This window comes from Patagioenas fasciata, chromosome 7 (assembly GCF_037038585.1).
Source record: "Patagioenas fasciata isolate bPatFas1 chromosome 7, bPatFas1.hap1, whole genome shotgun sequence".
Lineage (NCBI taxonomy): Eukaryota > Metazoa > Chordata > Aves > Columbiformes > Columbidae > Patagioenas > Patagioenas fasciata.
Window position 1 is genome coordinate 39,377,537 of NC_092526.1, and position 18,888 is coordinate 39,396,424.

At 44.0% G+C, this 18,888-nt stretch overlaps 1 protein-coding gene across 20 annotated transcripts in view; it reads left to right on the forward strand.

Annotated features, from left to right (window-relative positions):
• The window catches only part of PLCL1 (phospholipase C like 1 (inactive)), a 133,049-nt gene extending 115,830 nt beyond the window's left edge, over positions 1–17,219 (forward strand). For 10 of the 20 annotated variants that reach the window (XR_011740111.1, XR_011740119.1, XR_011740120.1 and 7 more), the window contains 6 exons: positions 27–2,036; positions 3,671–4,962; positions 6,119–6,235; positions 9,524–9,613; positions 12,550–14,301; positions 14,801–17,219. The gene's annotated coding sequence lies outside the window, so the exon portion shown is untranslated. The remainder of the gene's footprint in view (positions 1–26; positions 2,037–3,670; positions 4,963–6,118; positions 6,236–9,523; positions 9,614–12,549; positions 14,302–14,800) is intronic. The other 10 variants (XR_011740118.1, XR_011740115.1, XR_011740125.1 and 7 more) reach the window with 10 other exon arrangements.
• The last annotated feature ends 1,669 nt before the right edge of the window (positions 17,220–18,888 follow it).

Here is an 18,888-nt window from a genome sequence, read left to right on the forward strand (position 1 = left end):
TTCTCAATCTAATCTCTTACCCCCAGGGAGAAGAGATCATGTGGAAACTAAGCAAAGTGCTGAGAGTTACTGTACTCTGCTGACCTCATGAATGTGATTATCTGAAAGGATGACCTTCGCTTGGCAGCTTCGGACGTGCTGTTCCAGAGCTATTGTCTTGTGTGTTGATTCAAAGTGATCAATGTGCCTTCAAGAAACTCGTCCTAAATCCTTCTGACAAATTATTAATAGAAGTCATTTGAGCAGTCAGACTATTCAGAAAACTTAGGCTTTTTTACTCTTCAAAAGCTTGGCTGCTGAGAATGCACTATGCAAAATAGTAAGTTTGCTTTACACTTTTCTAAGAAGAATTTCTGACAGAAGGGAAGCTTCACTCTTTTGAAGCGCAGTAGAAATAGCATCACAACCGCTCTGAACTCAAAGACTGCATCTGATCAGATGCAGACAGAGGTACCTGAAGAGCCAGCATTTTCCTCCAATGTTTAAAGATGTTCAGGGGGAATGTTGTGTCTCTATATGGCAAAAATGAACAGAACAGCAGAGGACTTGGACAAGTTCAGTGATAAAACCTATCCTGCTTCCACCTAAACTGGAATAAAGCAGGGAGATGGTGAGCTAAGTGATGCTCCAAAGGCACAGTAACAGTTCTTGGATGTTACAGAAGATCCTGTGTCTGTCACCTTCAGCGGGGCACAGGGGGTTTGACAGGAGGTGGAATCACAGGGCGCTGGCTCTGTCCTCCCTGCTGAGCTGCAGATGGGAGCGGCTTTGAGAGGGTGAATGGGAGGCAGGACAAAGACCCTGTGATCACAGCTGGTCTCAGTGGGCTTGTTTTGATGGGGAAACTGAGCTGAGCGCAGGCTCCGCTAATGACTCAGAGTTGTGTGTTGCAATAAAGGGCTTCTAGGTTTTTCTATTTTCCGTACTGCTGAGATTTCCCGTGCCCTGCTGACACCGCTACTGAAACGGCAAAAGATCAGAAGAGACGGAGAACAGCCCACTGGTAGTGTTTGCTTTCCCGCTGAGTGGCCACTGGCAGGGCGATTTTACTCATCGCTCAGAACCCACAGAAAATTGCGCTGCAACTTTGTAGTATCCCCCTGTGGTGTTTGAGAGAGGAAGAATTGCCTGTAGAGGAGGTGCTGACTTGGCCCTCTGAAGCCTAAAGCTCAGTTTGAGACCTCCCGAATCCTCGAGCGGCCTGGCTGGTACCCGGGGCACCGGGGCAGGGAGCAATGGCTCTGCCGCACCGCATTGCCGGAGCTGAAATAAAACCGCAGAGGCTGAAGCCAGCGGCTCTGCTGGCTGCGTGGAGGATGTTCCAGCCCTACCGGTCACTGCATAGTTTCCAGAAATATATCTGCATTTCTTCTCCCAGGGTTTTCTGAAAAAAGCTGCAAGGGACACAGGTGGCCAGCGGCTCCGTCACAGCCCCAGTCCCAAGGGGAAAACTAGTCTAAGCACATAAAATTCTGTCTGTGTGCATCTGTGTCTGAAGCAGACACTGAATTTTTCACTTCTTTCTCATGCCGCTGAGGCAGAGCACGGGGAAGCCTGAGCGCCCGCTTGCCAAGGGCTCCTTTTGGGAGCTCGTGGTGACCTTGGCTTTGCAGACTGCCTGTGGTGCTTCCATTGCCCCCACCTTCTGCTGCTTATGGATCGGGCCCAGCACCGCTCCGTGTGGTACCGACACCCCGGTGTCGGCGAACAAGGTTCATATGTCCCCTATTAACACATCAACAGTAACCACATGTACAAAGGAAGAAGATGGTGGCCTTGATGGAGATCATCTGAGTGAAGCCAAAGGTGCTTCTAAATTTCCACTTCTTCTTGCCAAGATATTCTTTGGAAAAAATTCTGCCTTGCTTTAGGGTTACAGAGTCCTCGGGTTTTGTTTCTTCCTTCTTGCACTGACTTCCTGGCTGTTCCTGCTTGAAAGCTCTACTGGACAGTGACTGAATCCTTTTGTCTCGCTTGCCAAATAAAGCAGATCATCACAAGCCAAACTTGTTTAAAGGAGCAGTGGCAGATTGCAGGTAAAACTGATTTTCTTCTGTATGTTACAAGCAGCTGATTATTTTAATTGAAAAACCTTTAGTTTTGTTTTCCAATCTGGTCTAAACTGCCTTGTGTGAAATCTGGCGGTATGTGTTGGATTAGAGCTTGTTCCCACTGAAACCAGTGTAAAGGCTTCACGAACTTGTCAGCTTTCCAGGATCTAGTCAGCTTTGCGAATTTTGTATCAAGCAGATTCACTTTTACAGGAAATCATTGAAGTTATTTCTCAGAAAAGGTAAAATCTGTTAAGAAAAGAAGCCCCCTTAAAAATCCCTAGCAGGCAGCGCTGGCCTCCTAAACACCAAACGTAAAGCGAAGAACAGTGCGGCGTTTGATTTCATGAGTGCTAAGAAACCGGCTAAGAACAACAAATATTGTCCGTGTTTGGTTTGAAATGGAGCCATGCAGACGCTGGCGCTCCTGCCTTGTCTTTGCAGTTCTGCAGTGTTTTCCCACCACGCTTGCAGCCTTTGTACAGCATGTGTGTGTGTGTGTATATATATATATATATATATATCTATTTGGAGTAGAGCTTCCCCTAGGGATTCACACTACTCACCTTCCCCCGACTCCTGATGTAAATACAGATGGGCTGTAGCTCCTTTCTAAGAAAACATTTGATTTTACCAGGCATTTAAAGAGTTCTGTTATGTCCAGAAAACATATAAATCTATAGCCTCGTCTTATATTACTGTTCATGTATTATTGCTTATTCATGTGCACTCCACTTTCTTGCTTTCTCAGAACTTGGTGTGACAGAGCTACATTTCCATTGCTCAGCTTGCCCTCTCTTCCTCAGGCCTAATAAAAGCTCGCTATAAATCAGCCATGTAGTGTTTTCCCAGTGCTAGGGCACACCAGAGAGTAGGTCTGATGGGCAAATGTGGTTAAATAAAAAGCCAGACTAACTGGAATGAATTCCAAGTTAAACAGTGACCCTTCAATAAATTTCCATTGGGCTCTGAAGAGCTTTAGAGCAGGATGTGTGGAGGGCAAAATCATCTCTCGGCACTCAATGGGAGCAGGAGGCCTATAAACCTTGGAGGATCATTGACATTTCTTGCTCTTTGCGTCCCATTTCTGGTGTGAAAATCGTCGAGGGCCCAGTCTCCTCAAAGCCTCGTCGCTGCAAAAGGATTTTACCCTGCCAGCCTCAGCCTCTAACCTCTTTGTTCTGTACCTACCTGCCAGGATTAGCTCAATGTAACAAGCCCTTTCATTACCTTCATTTTTCTCTTCCGTTTCAGGGTCCTCTTTTAAAGCCTTTTTTGGTTTTGCTGTAATGTGAGGCTAATTCTATTATAAGTGGAAATGTTGACAGGCATATGCTTCTCCTGTAGGTTTGGAGTTTGTGGGTGAATAGCATGTCTCTGTGCCACATTTAGCTTTGTGCTTCGCTGGAACAGACTGTTCCAACACGTCGTCTTTTTTTCTTCTAGACCTCACCTTTCTGCCCATATGAAGTGCAAGCTGCTTGCTATTTCGTATCTTGCTCCTGTATAATGAACTAATTATTTTCCTACGCTCTCTTCCTTGAACTGTCACGTCTTTTCTACATTGCAGAGATCCTTCAAGCAGGAAATGGTTCTCTTTAAACCGTTCTTGATTGCAGCTGTGTATTTAGGGTAACTGTGATGCTCTGGGGTCGCTGGAGGAGACCATGGAAGGAGATGGTCATTGTTCCCAGGGAACAGAGAGGCACTGGATCTACATCCCACGTTTCGATGCCAAAGTGCGGTAGGAGATTCTAGACGTTTCCTCAGTGATCTTAAATGGAAGGGGAAGTGGATGAGAAGGCACGTGCCGTGGTGCAGCCCGTGCACATAGACACCCATAATTCCAGACTGTTAGAGCCAGCGGGACCCAGACTCAGCAATGTGAAGTCCCGACTTGTCTGCTAAAAGGGCAGAAAGAACCTGGGTAATCAGCAAAGGATGATTTGTTGATTGATGGGATGATGCTGCTGCTGCAGCATCGCCTGGGTGCCTCAGTGTCCCCGTGTCACCCTGTCCCCTTCAGCCTTGCAAAGGCGATGTTTGGGCTGGGCTCATCCCACAGCTGTGTCAGCATCACCACCGCATTCTAGGGGCAAGGACCTTGGTGTCCAGGAAGGTTGAGCACCCTGGCAATGGGTACAGCTAACCCATGGAGACTCCCAGGACGGAGGATTTGGGGATACCAGGGGGACCCCAGCATCTGGGGCACCCACCAACCCACAGGAACCCAGGTGTCTAAGAAACCCATTGACATGTGGGGACGCCAGGGACCCAGTCACCTGAGGCACCCACCCCACCCCTAGAGACCCAGTTGTGCAGCTTGTTTTTAACAGCGTGTCTTTTGCTAGAAAAACGTGATATTGCAAAGATAAAAAGGATATTAGTAAATGTTGCATTGAATAATGTTTCTGTGTGATGCATACTGTGTATATTTAAATTGACTGACTGCTTTCAGTAACGTGTTTTACCAGCAAATGGACAAAGTTGGCTGGATTCGATGATCCTGAGGGTCTCTTCCAACCAAAGTGATTTGATGATTCCATGAAATCTTTTGTGTGAAATAGTTCATTTCTAATAGTTAAAGATCCATCAGATGAATAGTTATGAAATTAAGTGAGGACATGTGCACTGCACTATTTATTATATAATGAAGCTCTTTTGATGAATATATGAGCTGAGATTAAGGATGCTAATTGAATCAATGACAGCAGAGTGTCTGTGTATGGAAAATAATGCTTTTGCATTGAAGCTTTCATTGCTGCTGGTTTTTCCATGTGGTTAGTGTACCTGCAGGGATCCAGACAAGGCCATTTTCCTGGAGGCAGAACGAAAACCGCAAAAGCTTTAGAGGCCGCTGGGCAAGGAGCCACAGGTCTGAATTTGATGACAGAAAAAAGTGATTTTGGAGGTGAGCGCGCTCTGTTACTTTTTATTGGAAAAATCAGTCAGGTGAAAAACTCTTGATCGGTCGTTGCCTCCACAGGTTCTGACTGTCTTATTTCCTGACTCCCAGGACGGGTTTCAGGTGTGTAGGGCAGAATGGTGGTTCCTTGCTGGGAATGGGTGAGTGTCGTGGTGCTGCTGGATGCTCCTCCACCCCCAGCATGGGGAAGGCTTCTTAAAATTACAGCTGATTTCTCAGGAACGCACTGTGTGGTTTTGCATGAGTGCTGCATCTGCTGAATGTTAAATACATTTTGTGTGTACCGGTGTCAGGAGACAGAAAGGATAAATAGTCCCTAAGCAGACAGAAGGCTATATTTAGGTCTAGGCTGAGTATGCCCTCTGCCTGCCAAATGAAAAAACAAAAAATACCCAAAAACATAACCAAAATGCCTCTTCATTTCCTGCCGGGGAATTGTATGTAATTTTTTCTTCATTGTGTTTTAAAACTTTGGAATATGGATACAGTGAAGTGTCAGGCAGCTGCACGGTCCTGCCTCTGTGGTGGCCCCAAGAGCGTGTGACTTCACTTCCATGCTGCCATAAAAGATTCATCCACAAAAATCTGAGGCTAAAGGGAACACTAAGGACTCGTATGTTCCTTGCTTTATGGTTTTCCATCAAAAGCGCAAGACTCCCCTTTAAAGAGGCATTGTGTCTTTGGGGAGTTTGCCTGAGTTGCGGTGGCGTATAGAAGTTCCTGAGCTAGTTTCCAATGAAGTGCGCTGTATATCACAGAGAAATCCAGCCACAGGACTTGGCACAGGCTGATTTACCCTCCTTCTCTGCACTGCGGCCGTCCTCTGGTTCAGAGGTTTGATAAATGGTCTGCAGGTCTGACAGCTTCAGGCACAGCCTGGCATTAATCCCAGGTTCACATAGGAAGCGAAGAGTGCCAAGAGACACTGGAAAAAGCAAAAGAGCTGCTTGTCGCCAGCACTTAGAGAACTTCAGCCCTTCAAGAGGAGACTCTGAGCTCCTGATGAGAGCAGACATTCATAAATTGCTTTCCAGTTTTACAATTGTACAGCCAGGCTGGATCTTTTGTTCCCAGCCCTTCTGAAGTTGCTAAAAAAAATGCCAGTTATTGAAAGCCTATTTTTTTCTCCCCTTGTGCCAAGACTGACTCTCGTAAGTCGTGCTGAGCCTATGCACTCTGCTCTATCCAGAATAAAACTGCAGCATTCATGAAATGGAGAACCACAGTGTGCACCTTTGTGAGGAAGACAATTGGAGAGGTAGGAGAGCAACTCTTCTTTTCCTCTAAAGCTTTTTTAGAGTAGTCTGTCATCCTAATTTCCTTCTATGTATTGCTCCCTTCCATGTTCAGGCTATGCATAGATATAAGTGGAGAACCACCAACTCCATGAGCGCAAAGTGATTTGGAACATGTAGCATGCAAGTCAGGGTGCTCAGGTCACACTTCATGCCCAACACAAAGTAATGCTTCACGACCTGCCGATTCAGGAAATGATAGTTCTATTTTAAACCTCCCAGTACATGATTGTGACTCACGGGGTCATCTGTGTTTTGAATGCAGTGGATTCTGTTGTGTTATGTGGTGTGTATATTAGTGAGAAAAAGCTCAGGTTGACTACCTACTTCCACTTCTTATTTCTGTAAACTAGAGATCTTCATAGCTGCTTAACCTGAAGCTAAGAATGCAGTAAGTACTGGATGGTGGGATTAGGAGCTTTCTGCACAGTCCATGGGAGGACTAACGAGTTTCTGCACAAACAAAGGCTTATTTCTGGTATCCGGCAGAATGCAAGTGTCCTGGCTGAACCTCAAATTCAAAACTGACTGTGAATGACCAAGGGAATGGTAGAATTTCTTTAGCTAGCCAGGTAAAACAGTCAGCTCTTTGATCTCGGTCTGCAGTAAAAATGCTGCTCTGATTCAGTTGTCACTTAGATGGATATAAATCAGAAGTAGCTCATGTAATTCTTACACCTGTACTTTGCCTCCTGGTGAGTCTCATGAGCTCAGCGGTGATGTGATCTAATTTAAAGTGTCATGGAGGATTTATTCAGATTGGGTTTTACAAGAGTGCTCCAGAGCACTTCTCCATTTGAAAGCAGAAAGTATGTTAGAAGAAAGATAAGTTACAAGGAAAAGTCAAGGCAAGAACGCTCAGCGTGAGGGCCTGGTTAAACACATGGCAATTTAATCCTTGCTGTTCCTAATCCTTCAGGATTCAGCTTTTCTGCCCTTGCTCCTGGATGTACTGACTGCTTAGAGGCCAGAGCAGTCCCAATCTCCTCGGTTTGTGTCGGCTTAATAGGAACAGTGTGAAGGACAAGGTGCAGCATATGTTAAAGTATATGTCTGTGGGCTGCATATGTCACGCAGCTGGAAGGCTGCTGCCTTATAAATCTGAGTAACCAGCAAGAACGAAACCAGAGCCTGCTGGTGACCAGTCAGAAGGCCAAGAGACAAGCATGACGGGCAGCCAAGTGCGTAACGCTGCCAGCAGCACCAACTGCAGTGCAGCAGTGGGGAAATCCTGATCAAAACGTCCTAAAGGGGCTGCTTGCCCCTGGCGAGTCGTTTCAGGCTTGTGCATTTTGGCTGTGTTTAGCTGAAGCTGGTTCGTTCTTCCTGGTGTATCTGCAGTGCCTCCTATCATACCATCATTTCACCTTATCATCACTCTCCTGGGAACCTTCGTTCCTCAGCACGACTGCCTGGAAACCTCCCCACATGAAGAATTCAGTCAGCTTAGCAGGACAGGCTGGCAGCCAACAGGTACAAATAAGCTAAGCTTTATTTCGATAAAGGGAACACTAAATGTGTCTGCTGCTTCTCTTCTTTTTTTCTTCCTTTTGCTTTCTTTTCTTCCTCATCCTCACTATACGTGATGAAATCTGCCTCTGTCAGCTGACACCTCTAGTAAGAGATTTTGGGGTGTGTGTGATAAGGGATTTTCAAATTATAGTTAAGAATATATTCACATCAAATTGCTGGCAATCTGATCAAAGCTATCACTTTGCAATCTTTCGCTCTCCTATTTTTCTTTTTTTTTTTTTTTTCCCATTACACAAATACATTGTTGCTCAGAAGATTTATTTCTTATTTTAAATAAACTCTTGGTATAGTAGTAGGAGCAACCTAGAAATATAGCAATTTGTTATGCAAGACTCAATAACATATCTATAATATATTTCATTTCACTGGTGTTAGAGCCTTATCACAGTAATATTTGAACATTGTAAGGAAAGTCAGATCAATACTCTTTAAGATAAAATGGAAAACAGGACTTAATAACATTGCTGTTTCTACAAAACCATGTCTGCTTCAAAACAGCCTTAGGATCTTGACTGCATCTCATTCAGCACATTCATGATGTGCTGATTTTGTCATGGATGCAGCCTTTTGAGGTCTCCAGTTAAGCAAAGTGTTAAATCTCCGTGAATTTCTTAGCCGATGACAGCTACAAGACATTCTCCTAATCAGAACAGGCAAATTCAGGATATGGTTGTTATCAGGGCTGTTGTTCTTCTTTAAACTGCCTTATGGTAATTGTGCCAAATGTCACTATTTGAAGAAGGTGGAGGAGCTGGCGAAGTTAAATTCTGAGATTGCTTTGTCATCATAAAAGGGTAAAGAGTGACTGCAAATGTTCTTCATGAAAAACAAATAGAACGCCTGCTTTTCTTCTCCCTGGTTTTGCTTGAGTGAAGTGAATCCCGATTCACAGTGGCAGGCATGAGGGAAGGGCAAGAACCCCAGGGAAAATGTATCCCAGCACTTAAAAACGAAATAGCTGAGAGCTGGTTCCTCCTTGCAGAGACTTAAGGCTGGAAGTTGGTGACAGTGGTGAAAGCCACTTTCCCCAGGCAGCAGCACTGCCCTGCTTTACCTTTTGTCTTTACTGACATTTACCTGTTTGGGTTTGTCAAGTGTCTCTTCTGGTGTGTGAATGGCACGGCAACAGATAATGCTTATATCTTCTACCCTGTGCAAAAAGCTCTTCCTCTTCCACTCCTGAGGTTTCAGAGTGGAACTTTTCTAATCTAAGAACACAGAGTTTCAAATAAATGTGTATATCAATACACACACAAATAGATATATACACACATATAAACACGAACTCATCTTTTATTAATGTTCGTGTGTCTGTGAATGGTGATGATACAGCGAGATGTAATATGACCTTATGAAATCATGTTTTAGTACATGGTAAAGTACAGGCTCCCATTGCAACTCACTCGTTATTTGCTAATTAACAAAATTAAGTTTTCCAGACACAACTGGGAATTAGTGAGGTTTAACTGTATTTTGGTGGTTTAAAAATTGCCGTGACTGATCGCTTTGTTATAAGTATGAGGTGTTATGCAAGGTCACCTTGTGTAACACGGCACTGGGAGCACCTGAAACCTGCTCACTGGAGCCCACGACTCCAGCCCCCTGCACATCTTCAGCATCTGCTACTTTGGAGCACCAGCAGCTTTCATCGGCTAAAGCCATTTGAAGTGAGAGAGAAGGTATGAATGAGGTTTACAGAAAAGGTCCTTTCTTTGTAGATTGCTGAAGGATGGAGAGCCTCAACTCGCCTGCCTGTGTGAACTTGGCTAATGATTTATAGAGCAGCAGGACCTGGACTTCCTTGCAAGGTAAGGGCTTTGAAGCTCTTTAAGCTGTTGAATGCACGTGCGTGTCCATAGACAAGAGGGTGATTTTATGCCTGATGGAATAATCTCAGTGTCAAGAACTGTGGTGCATGAGAGATGAAAGATGGGAGAGAGGGAGAAGGCAGACAGGCCCATGAACGAGTAACAACAAAGTCTCTTTTGAGGAGACATCTTGGGATGATATGAGGCTCCCAATGGGAATGGCATCACTTCGACCACCGCCTGCCTCTTCAGAAACAGATTTCCATTCGTATCACATTCGTATTGGCTCTGCTAATGGGACCTCTTTGGACAGAATAGCTGCTAACAAAGCAGGCTATGTTGTGCTGCTATCAGTCTTCATACCAGGGACAACGCCTGAAGAAATGCAGTTTATGCTAGCAAAGCAAAGAGTTAAATTCTGGATTGCAAAGACAGCGGCACTGCTTACCAAAGAAAGACATAGAAATAGGGAAATTCAAGCTTTAAGTACATCTGGCACTTATCCCTTGGTTTAGTATAGATCTGAAGCATTTCTCAGCTTCAGAAACCTCAAGAGACCAAATCAGAACTTCTCCAAGATGGTATTTTTCAGTGGGCTTCCATCCACTTCTCACCATTATTTGGGATAAGAGCTTTAAAATCTCTCTCATTCAGAACAGTAAAAAGTAATTGAGCTCCAATGTAGAAATACAATTGGCAGCTCTGTGGCCAGTGGAGAACATATCTGTGTTCTGCACGTTCCACAAATATTGCAGCTGAGAAGGACGATGGACTCCCTCTTTTCCTGCCCCATCTATCAGGCTGTTGCCTGTTACATAAAGGTGAAGACAGCACCGTTTAATATCTGGGGTTTGCTGTTCTAAAAAGTCACAAGACACCAATTACAATTATTATTGGAAACCTTGTAGTTGGCACGAGGAAAGTTGAAGGGTTGAAGTTTATACTAAAATCATGCAAGTATTCTCCATCACCTTCTGAAGGATAACACTCTTAATTATCTTAGAATTAAAATCTCCTGTGCTTGGTGGAAGCAGGAAGGATAAACCAGTTATAGAGTTCTTAGAAAAACACCTGGTTTTCCCTATACACCATTAGGTTTGCTTATATCATCTTTAAAACAGAAAATACACATATATTTTGTAGATTTTATGCATTGCTTCCACGTCTTATGCTACAACTAATATGCCTTAGTCAGCTGTTTAATATTGTGTGACCCCTTATTCTTGTGTTCCAATGTCACCAGTGTCAGGCTATTAAAGATTAAATAGACAATTATTTTGAACAACACAATCTGACTTCATTAACCTCCTGTAAGGACACTTGCTGTTAAAATATGCCATTACCTAGTTCTAAGTCTAACGTGGTGATGCACTTCATGTTTTATTACTCTTAATGGTCTATTAGCAGACACAGTGCACTCTTTCTTATAGTGAATGAAATCCCTATATATTTATTTGACTCTTGAGTCTAAGCTCCGGGTGCTTTGATGCTTATTATAGAAGCTAACAAAACGTTTTGGTGAGCCCTCAAATCCTAATTGCTTTCTGTTTAGCGATGTCCATTAGCTGTGACTGCTGAAAATGCTGAAATACCAACAATGCCTCCATATGGGCACTTCCCCATGGTTCTTGCTGATATTCGGGAGAGGTCTCCACTCCCATAGTATGTTTTCCTGAATAAATGGTCTCAGCTGCGCAGTTTGCCCTCTTAATGATTTCGAGGGTTATGTGATTTAATAACAGACATGAATAAAATAAGCTTGATAGCAATTTCATCTTGGGCTTTCTTCCCCTCACTGTGCACCAGTAGTGAAGGCAATTGCTTTTCTAGCAGTAATATTCTTCCTAGGCATCTTTTCTAGGAAGTGCTGTAGAGTTCATCACTGTGCTCTGAATTCCTCTTATTTGTCTAGGGACTTTGGGGTTTGAGGGGGAACGGGTTTGTTCTTTTGTTTTTCTTTTGTTTCACAGAATCGCATTAAAAAAATAAAAAGGGAAATAACAGGGGTCTTACCTCTGGAAGTAATTTTATTTTATTAATTGTTGGTGCTGATGGAATCCCAAGCGAACTCATTATTTGGCAAGTTGAGGTGAAGAAGGAAGAGCTAAAGAGGCACCAGCTGGCAGGTGGAGAACCTTTCGAAAACGCTTTAGACCAAACTGAAAGGAACAGCCAATGTAGACAAGAACGGTATTTGTTAGTAGGTCCGGCTCCTGTAGTAAAGCCCTGGATGACTTTAAGCTGACACCTGAGCTGGGTTTTGCAGTGCAGTGCGCAGGTGTTTCCTCACCCTGGATCTGTCAGAAATACAAAGCAGGCATAAAACTAGAGAGGCAAGTTATCTCTGTAGAGCGCTGATGAAACTTCTGCAGAAGTTCTGTATCTTCTGGTAGGCTTGTTTTTAGCCTACCAGGAGGACAGACCTTGAAAAATATTAAAACTCTTTTGTCTCTCAGTCCTGGGGAAATATGCTTGTCCAGCTGCCTCAGGAATTCTTTTATGTATGGAATTCCCTTACTTTCTATCTTCTTCAAAGCATCCAGCTGAAGCATGACAAGGGACTGTGTCAAGGAGGATCTCGCTTTGAAATCATTAGGTGAATCAGATTCATACCACACTGAGAGTTCTGTAACACACCTGACTCTCTTCCTTTGGCCTCTTCCTCATCGAGAAATGCCCTGAATTGCAATAAACAGCTTTTTGCTTCATGTGGAAGAGTCAAATGCAGACCTGTTTCTGTTCAGTGTAGTCGTGAGCCATATCTCAGGATTGGAACGCCAGTTCCATCGCCCTGTATATGCTAGAAAGTCACTGCAAGGCAGAAACAATAGAATTTTTATAGACGTAATTCTGTTGATTATTCCTTTTATGTCCTAGTGTTTAATGATGGGAAAGCATTTTTTTTCTCTCTTATGCATATGCTGTAATGTTTGTAGGTTGTGAAACAAAGTGAAACTCGTGGCGCATTTGTGTGCGTTTGGATTCTCCTGGGAAACACACGCTTTCTGGATGTCAGAAATCGGGGTGTTACACCTGCTCTCTTTGTTTCCCCATTTGCCAACATAGTCCTGTGTGACACAGCACTGGGCAGAGTCCCCCACGGTCCCTGTGACGTCTGACAGCACCGGTTGTTACCAGGGAAACACACAAACCACAGATCTTGGCAGCTGGGTGTAAAGAGGAGAAACACCTTGCTCTTTTGGAGGTCAAAAAGGAAAGCGGCAACAAATTCCAGAGGAGCTGTGAATGTGGATGAAGTTGGGGTAGGTTAATAATACTCAAACAAACAATTATAGCTGCTCAAGTGCCAGTGCGGTCCCTATTACATCACTTATAGAAAACAAACACGGGAGATCAAGTGCCGGACCTCTAACGACTGTTGACTTACAACTCTTGACTAGTGGATTTAGCAAGTTGCCTTTAGAGATGTGATACCCTCAGACCAATGGTTTTTTCAGAAAGTGCTGATAGTTGCTGCTTCTTCAGAGTTTGCTTGCGCTTCACAGCAAAGAAAGTATGTAGTGTTGAGTTTCGATAAAATTGTGTGCAAATACCATTACTGTTGTGAGGAAATATGTGCTTTTTATAGCTTTCAAGAATGTGGGGTTTTTTTGTGAGAACTGATGTCTTTAGAGATGCATTTTGTGGCTTTTAAGTACTTGAGATTTTTGAAGTTATGAAAGTCACATTTTTGTCCTTTAGTAACATTAGCTGACAGTTTATTTTATGTTGCGTGTTTAAATAAAAAAACCTGCTTTTAAATTGATTTTTATTAAAGTATCAAGTAGTCGAGACCCCGCTAACATCAGCTCTTGCACAGGCCTGCTTGATTTCATTCCCATTGCACGAGACGTATGTATAGGTTTGGTACGTACTTGAGTTACCCACAAACACATGTATCTTTGCTCCAAAGGCGTTTTTTTTGTAGGAAAAAACCCCTTATTGATAATCTGGTGTCAAATATATCCATGATGGAGGTTCTTATGTGGACATTGAGCTACGTTTCTAGCGCTGTTCCATAACTGTCTTAAACAGCACAGGAACACGTTTAATCTGAGTCCTCCGTATCAAAAAGCAGCCAAGACCTGCCTGCCAAACAGTCTTCACCCTGTTTTGTTGGTGGCCTTGAATGTTGGGATTTCTCTGCCACAGGAGGAGTTTGTGTAGAGTCTGGATCTTGACTATCTGGAACACGGCTCAGCGTCCCCTCTTGTGCCTTGTTTCAGTGGGATAATGACCGTGGAAACTGCTGAGCCATGGCTGGATTGCAGCGACATGTCGTGGGGAAGCCGGCCAGAGTCATCTGCCCACGTACTGTGATGCTGGCTCACATCTCCGAAGCAAAACTGCAAACAGGGGAGATCATGAGTGCTCCAAAGAATTTAGTTTTCCGTGCAAGTTCCTTTTTTTATCCTTTGTAATGAGTCACTTTGAAAGGCTCCTTTTTTGGTCCTCTCTAGTCAGACTGCTGTTTCCTCTTGCTTGCATGTCCAAGCACAGCCCTGAGACTTGTGACTGGGCCACAACAGCCACTGGGGACGTTGTCATGGTTCTTCTCTCTGGAGTGGTGGAAATCTCTTTTCTCTTTTAAGGGTATGAAAGATGCTTCTGAAGAGGAAGGTATTTACTTCTTGGGACAAGTCATGTCCAACCAAGACGAATCCACCACACAGACTTCCAGCCTGGAGGTATGCTCTGGAATTCCCATGGGGAGGAGAACATTTGGATTTGTGTGGTAAATTCATAGTGTTTGCAATTCATAGTTTGCATAATGTTTTAGAAGCAGGTGCACTCCTGTGGCCTGCCCGTCCATCCCAAATACACTCACCACATGCTGGCTCCTCTGGAGCTCCTCAGGTCCCCGCTGCAGCCCTGTGCGAGGCCCAGGCAGTCCTGTAGGAAGATAAACGAATGTGACAAGCGTGCATTAATCAGACCAATATATGGTATTTATTATTTCATCTACACTCGCACTTGTGAAGTACTACAGAGCTCTTCCTATATGTGGTGAAGTGGAACAGGAGGGGCAGTTTAATAGGGCATAAAGGGACAGAAATACAAGGAGCTGCCTTATAATCCTCTCTTCAGCATTAACGTATTGACTCCTGGACTCAGAGAAAGCGGAGTGGAGGGAATTCAGTGAAGTGTATCTTGTCTTTCTCATGTTTCCATCCTTCTTTTTCTCAGGAGGCACATGCAAAGAATCGTCCACACCTAAACCTGAGAGTCATTCATACTACACAGGGATTTCTCGAGTTCAACTGGATGGCAACACTGTCCCCTGAAGAACACAGTTGGGAAGAGCCAGAAAATAGAACATTACATCTGGTAACTGCATTGGTGCGAGCTGGTATCGTGAATGGACGCAGTGAGATTCTCTCCATTCCTTCTGCTTTGCACCGTGATGGGAGAGATCACAAAGACAATTCCTGCTATGCAGATTGTGATTATGATAGATGAAAAGCCCTTTCTTGGTCTCTCTCTTGACCTTCTGGCGTATGCTGAATCTAAGCAAGTTTTTAAAGGCCCTAATTCATAAATCTAATAACAACACTAAGAGAAGCTGAGGTGTGTTCTCTTAATCATCAATGGAACTGGTATCACATTTTCTTTGTAAAGAAGCTGCAGTAGGGCTGGAAAAAAAAGGATCTGGGCTGAGTTTCAGGCTCGACCATTAGGCAGGAAACCTTCCTGCTGCCATCATGAGGAACAAAGGGACACCGTGAGAGCGACATTTCAGAGCAGCATCTCATCTTCAGCCCTGTGTTGAGGGATTGGGTGGCCTGCAGCTCGGGATACTTAGTGCTGTCATTGAAAAAGGGGTTGCAGTGGCTGTGTGCTGACACGGGCCAGTTTTGAGTTGCTCTGCTCCTCAACAGAGACTTTGCCAAAAAAGGAGAAGAATTCATCACCTATTACAACATATTTTGGCTGTGGTATGCAAGCAATTTGGTAGAGTCTCTGTATGTGAGTACTGGCAGTCTTTGAAACAAAAGAAGTGGGGTTGCGTGCGCTGAAGAATTTTTGCTGTTGGCTTCACTGGAGCTGTGATTCTTCACCAGATCCACATCCCAAAGGCCTAAAGTGCCCTTAAAAGGGCTGCTGCAAATTGATGAATCGTAATCACGGTCCCCAGTTGACACGACAACCAGCACCGCTCCTGTGAACCTGTAACCCTCTGTCTATACCACACTCAGTACTCACTCATGGGACTCTTCTGTCCCTGCCTTTTTCTGCTGGAACTTCTGTTGACAATAAAGTGCGTTTTTAAGTGTTTGAAGGCAAATTATACTCCTTGGCACTTAGTGTTTCAGTGTTTGGGTTTCAAACACTCTGGAACATGCTGATTTGTTTAATAGCTACAGTCCTTACTGGAATGTTTTTAAATTGTGTAAACATTCCTACCAGTTTTATGGGTTTCTAAACTTTTTTTTTTATGTGGGTACAAATTCAAGTTGACAGTGTACTTTCCATTAAATAGGGCCAACTTGCTATTGATAGAGGAATATCTCTGAAATAGCTTTATGGTGGCTTGAAATGGAAGATTTTTCCTTGACTCTGAATAGAAAAAACCCATCCCATGTATTTATACGTCTTTGATCAGTTCTTACTCTGCCTTGGTGTCTGTGAGACTCCTGCTGGTGGAAAGGGGAAGAGAAGAGAGTGACAAAATCAGGATAACGGAGAAAGGAACGTATTTTCATTATACACTGTGTTTGCCGGTTACTGTTGTCATGCAGCCAGCCAAGATCTCGATGCTTTTAAATTTCTAACTAGTAGGTTCTAGTACGTTGGTGCTTTCCTCACATAACCGTGTTTTACGTGTGTCAGCACTGCTTTAAAAGATCAGTATAGGAAACTCCTGCAACTACACCATCTGCTTTCAGTTTGCCTTGATTTAGTGTCAGCCAAGCTCCAATAATCCAGATGATTAAAAGGGACAGAGCTAAACCTGCTGCATTTTGGGGATTTAAACCTACCTTTTCCCCCTGTAAATTTTGACCTTTTCAAAATGAAGCTTTTTTTCCCCAGAAAATAAAGGGAATGTTTGCTACTTTAATCAGTGGAGCAAAATTCCAAGCATTCTGGCTGCTTTTCACTGACAGAAAAATTATTCCAAAATAATTAGAGCTCATAAATGAGACTGTGGGTCACTGTAACAGCAACAGCTAACTTGGCCTTTTGCAAAGTATACCTTTTCTTAAGAAATGTCCATCTAACAGGCAAAACACCCATTAACGATGACCTTGGGAAAATACACCCTGAAGAAAGTAGTGGATGTTTGACTGCTTTGGAATCTCCTGGCTGGAGCAGTTTCCCTTTGAGGAACATTGTGCTTGTGTTACACCCCGTGCTGGGCTTTTCTCACTTGTCCTGGGTTCAGCCTGGTCCTGAAGCCTCTGAAGATGGACCTCTTCCCATCTATATTATGAAAGAAATAGCAGAATAAAAACTTATTTAAAAGCCTCTTAAAATTAAAACCTTTGAGAGCTTAATTGAATGTACTGTGACAAAAATACGTGGTTCACTTACAGCTATTGACTTGAGGTTTATACATTATTGCCAAGTCATGGAATTAATAAAGCTTTAATGTTGAAATCAGAAACAGTTGTTTTGTGTATTTTTAATGTTGCAGCATTGAGAAAATATATGCTTAGGTTCCACATAGATACTACAAAGGAGGTTTTTGGATTGCAAGTAATGCAGATGACTTGTTTAAAGCTCTTAAGAGAAATTTTTCAGTCAGTCCCCTGAAAATTCCAGAATTTGCCAGGATTGCGTGGGGTGAGCATGAAGAATGGTATCTTGCTACATCTGCATTTTGGTTGAAATCCTGAAACACAGGAGTTGAGGTATGGTCATTTCAGTCTGTCACGGAGGCACCCCGAGGCTAATTTAAGGGACAACAGAGTCCAAAACAACTTTTATTAAACCGGTGAGAAACAGGGTTTTAGCACTCCAAAAGTGACTTAAATATAGGTTCGGGTATCAGTTGAGGAAAATAATATTAAGGGGCAGCAATTAATACAACAGGCGGTCCACAGAGTGCATGCACGTGGCTTCACCCAAAACAATGCCGGAACCACCCCCGAGTCCCAGAGCGGTACACACTTGCCTGAACACGGTGCGGGATTATTCTTAAAGAGATAAAGGTAAAGCGTATGCTCGCGATTCCGCGAGCGTAGATTTATAATACGCTCGCAATTCTGCGAGGGTAAATTTACTTACACATGCGAATGTGCACGGAATACTACACGTGCTTATGTGGAAGCACGGGAGGAAAATACACTCGCGATTGTGCGAGGATAAATTTATAATACACTCGCAATTGTGCGAGGAAATAAAGTTACACTCGCGATTGTGCGAGGAAATAATTTAAAGTATGCGTGCAAATGTGGACGGAATATAAATACACTCGCGATTGTGCGAGGAAATAATTTTGTACGTGCTTGTATTAAGCACGGGAAGTTACACGTGCATGTGTGCACGGAAAGGATAAATATACTCGCAATCCTGCGAGGGTTTTACTCACACCCGTGGCGGCAAGGCAAGCGGGGTCTCCATCCCGGGGAGGCGGGGTCTCGGCGGCAGCATCTTCCTCGTGCTCCGAGAGACCGGCGACAATGGGCCCAGTCTCGACGAGAGTCCCGTTTTTATACTGGCTGATCAGATCTGACTGTAGGCAATCTAGAAGCTTCTCTGCACCCCCACACCATGTGTGGGGTGCCCGTGAAGCCTCCAAACATCCCCCACACTGGTCACAGGTGCCAGCAGCTCACTGGCCGCTGGGCAATCCCTTCTCCTAATGGCCCTGGCCAGGGTGCTCTGGGCCGAACAAAAGAAGCTGTTAGCCTCAAGTAGCAGAGAGAGGGAGCTGTGCCTACTCCCTCCATACTGAAGGAGGGGGGTGGGAGAGAGGGGGGTTTGCATTCTGCCACACAGTCTCACTGCCCTTGTGTTCTGCGGAATACGCGCCCAGCCTTGTGACTGGATTCTGCAAGAGGGTGATGAGAGATGCCTTAGCAGAGCTTCGCTTCATCATCGTGTGCACCTTGTGTCTTATTTATAACTGTAGCACACCTGCTTGTCACTCATTTTTATCTGTTCATTTTATTCCTGTGTACCCTAAAGTGCTCATTCTGAGGAGGAGCCCCCTGATACTTGCACGTTGTTAGTGGCAGGTTTTCCCCGTGTTGTAAAACGCTTAGTTTTACAAAGGCACACGGTGTTACCCGCAGGAGCATCACATCTCCAGCAGATCTCCATGGTACCTT